The following is a 3,724-nucleotide window of genomic DNA, read 5'->3' as shown; positions in this document are numbered from 1 at the left end:
TACATTTACATTGTGTTTTGTTTTTGCATAATTATCTTTGTTCTTTTTGTTTTGTTCTGTTTTGTTTTTATGGGTAGATACAAAATACTACTGTTGGGGCCAGGGAGATGGCTCAATGGAATAAGGGCTTCCCTGGCAAGTGCAAGGGCCTGAGTTCAAGCCCCAGTTCTGCCAAAAATAGGAAAAAAGAAAAAGAAAAAAATTTCACATGGAGAGAAAACATTTTCTCAGGCTTTCACAGAGACCAAACTGGTCAAGCAATGGCCATGACTCATCCACATGGCTGACACTGACAAAGGATCTACAAACTGCAGTACAAGGTTTCAGGATAAATCCTGAGGGAATTTGACTGACCTTATCAGATTACAAAAGTTACATTTCTTGTTATATAGATCTTGCTTTATCTTGGTCTTAACCATCCAGCAGAAAAGTATAAACACGAAGTATAAAAAGTAAAGCCATATTAATATGCTGAGCTGTAAAAGGCTCAAGTCAAGAACTTCTGACATTGCCTGTCTTATGGAAAACCCACTACTATTATGGACTACTAGACTATATTGAAATATTTTGCTGAATTCACACACCTACAATATTTGAATGACAATGGAATACCCTTCTCCAACAAAACTAGACAAAGAAGGAGATACGAATGAATGACCATTTGGTATCTGTATATTCAAAATACTTAGGATAGATATACAGGGCTTTCTCTTGATTCAATGAACAGAGAGATTTGTTCTAATAGTGTCTGTGCACAAGATATCATGTCTGCATCTTGTACAATGAATAACCATGAAAACAAGAATATGCAACGTATTAATTATTGAAGCTGTGCTAGTAATCAGTTTTGAAACTGTCTCATTGCTATTTATCTTTCAATAAAATTATTTAAGAAAATAAAATAAAATAAAAAACAAAGTACTACTCTTGAAGTCAATTGACCACCACTTAAAAGCTTGCTTTGGTCTTTCTTATAAGACAGTTCTGCTAACACATACTTCTCTGAATCTTGGATTATCTATTTTTTTTTTTTTTGGTGGGGGGATTCTCAGTTTTTAATCGGGGCAGGGTCTCCCTTGCACACATGCACCATTGGCTTCAGATCTTGTTGAAAGCTGCAATGTCCACACTCTGCACATGCTCCTCAAGCTTGGTGATTTCCTTTCCCAGCAAGTCTGTGCCCACCTTGTCATCATCTACCACTCACTGGATCTGCAGCTTACAAATGCCATAACCCACGGGGACCATCTTGGTACCACCCCAGAGCAGCCCATCCAGCTGGATAGAGTGCACACAGGCCTCCAGCTTGGCCAAGTCAGTCTCATCATCCCAAGGTTTGACCTTCAGGAGGATGAACGACTTGGCCACCAGTGAACGCTTCTTGGATTTTTTTTTTCTGGATATTGCCTTAACCTGTTCTCCTGCAGCCAGGTTGCATCCTTGTTCTCTTCCTCATCGCTTGCAAATAGGTCAATGTCATTGTCCTCATTGTCCTCTGCTTGGGTGGCTACCTTCTTAGCTGGGGGCGCTACTTGGAGCATGGGAGTCATTTGCTGGGTCTGTGAGGCTGGGGCTCAATGGATGGGTGAGCTCTTCTGGAGGGTGTTCAGCCGGGCCTCCAGTATAGAGACAGCCTGCTGCACATTCTGCACCATGCTTCTCAGATTCTGGCTCTCTACTTTCAGGCTCACAATCCAGATAGCAAGCTCTCTGTGGTCTCCACCAGTCCCTCTGGATACCCCAGGGCCAGAGCATCCAGCCAGGGATTTCTGGATCTTCTCTCTGGCTCTTGCAATGTTACAGAGGATAATGCTGGCACCGTTCTACTGGCAGGAGGCACCAGCCACAGGCCCATTCACGGCTTGGAGAATTTCCTTTCTGCGTCACCATACTTGAACTTGTAGAACCATAATTTCTCATGCACTAGGAAATTGGTGGTCATTTTTACACCAGCAAAGGACACAGCAACCCAGAAGAATTTACAGCATGGGACTGCCTATCTAAATATTTTTATGTGGGTTTCATTTTTTAAGATAGCTTTGCTGGATATAAGCATCATGATTAATAAATCTTATGTTTTGAGTTCTTTGAGTATATTATTTCACTCTTCTTTATCCTCTATTGTTTCTATGGAGAAGTTAATTGTTATACTTATTGGGTTTCCTTTGTTAGAGATGATTCATTTTTCTGTTGTTATTTTTCCATGTTTATTTGCCATTTTTATTTCTTCATGAGAGATGTATATATTCATCTCAGATGCCCAATATTGGATTGGTTCTTTGAATTTTGGGATCGTCTGATGTTTATAATTCTTTATATATTCTAGATTAAAGTCATTTGTCTAAGAGATAGTTGACATTTTTTCCCAGTTTGTGGGCAGGCTGGCGTGCTTACTTGCTTGCTTGCTTGCTTGCTTTCTTTCACCTCAGTATACTTAAAACTCTAATGAAAATGAAGGAGAAGCAATAATCCCTAATTCATTCTGGGAGCCAAGTACTATTCTGTTGTCAAAAATTAGAGGAAGACATAACTATAAGAGAAAAGTACAGTCCAATCCCCCGATAAACATAGATGCAAAAATCACCAAGAAGATACTAGCACACAAATGCAGTAATCCCTCAAGAAGATTATACATCATGACCAAGTGGGATTTATCCAGGAATACAGGGATGAATCAATATAGTCAAATAAATAAATGTAGTGTACCATATCAATAGAGCCAAAGACATAAATCACATGATCATCTCAACATATGCAAAAAAACTTTTAAATTTTTTTAATTAAATTTAATAAGAAATAACAGCGACAGTTTCAAAACAGATCAGTAAGACAGTTACAATAATCAGTACATTGCATATTGTTGTCTTCATAGTAGTTATTCACAATACAAGATACAGACATCTGTTGTCTAAACAATCTTAGTACAAATCTTTCATCTCATTGAACTAAGAGAATGTAGCTGTATATCTATCCTAATATATATATATTTTTTTTTCACTAAAAATTGTTCCTTCATTTATATCTCCCTTTTTGTTTTGTTTTGTCAGAGATGGGTGTTCCATTACTGCTAGAGAAGCTGTATTTGGGGACATCTTTAAAGGACCTTTACATACTTGACGCCAGTTCAATTCACCAAAATATCCCAATAGAGTCCAATAGTCCATGATAGTTGTAGCTTATCAGCCCAATTGGCAATTGTCAGAAGTTGTTGACTTGAGCCTTTTACAGCTCAGCATATTAGTATGGCATTACTTTTCATACCAAAGCCAAACCAAATTAAATGAAACCAAACCAAACCAAATAAAAACCAAACCAAAATAACCCAAAATAAACAAACAAAATAACAAAACCAGAGATGATCATTGCAGCAATTAGAAGACCCAGGCACAGCTACAAACACACTCAGCCACATTTTGACAATGGGGGCAAACACATTCACTGGAAGATACACCTCTTTAATAACTAGTGCTAGAAAAATTTTAGCCTTTAACTTTTTCTAGTCAGGCACAAAAATTTCCATTTAATTAAATTCGTCTTCTTCTTCTTCTTCTTCTTCTTCTTCTTCTTCTTCTTCTTCTTCTTCTTCTTCTTCTTCTTCTTCTTCTTCTTCTTCCTCCTCTTCTTCCTCTTCCTCTTCTTCCTCTTCCTCTTCCTCTTCCTCTTCCTCTTCTTCTTCTTCTTCTTCTTCTTCTTCTTCTTCTTCTTCTTCTTCTTCTTCTTCTTC

The 3,724-nt window shown here is 37.9% G+C and overlaps 1 pseudogene; it reads right to left on the bottom strand.

The window, feature by feature from the left end:
• Window positions 1–1,098: 1,098 nt before the first annotated feature.
• Window positions 1,099–1,942, bottom strand: LOC101574696 (annotated as a pseudogene).
• Window positions 1,943–3,724: the final 1,782 nt, after the last annotated feature.

This window comes from Octodon degus, unplaced genomic scaffold (genome assembly GCF_000260255.1).
Source record: "Octodon degus isolate 3935 unplaced genomic scaffold, OctDeg1.0 scaffold00116, whole genome shotgun sequence".
Lineage (NCBI taxonomy): Eukaryota > Metazoa > Chordata > Mammalia > Rodentia > Octodontidae > Octodon > Octodon degus.
The sequence above is the reverse complement of the archived record's forward strand: the minus strand, read 5'-3'. Positions and strand labels throughout refer to the sequence as shown.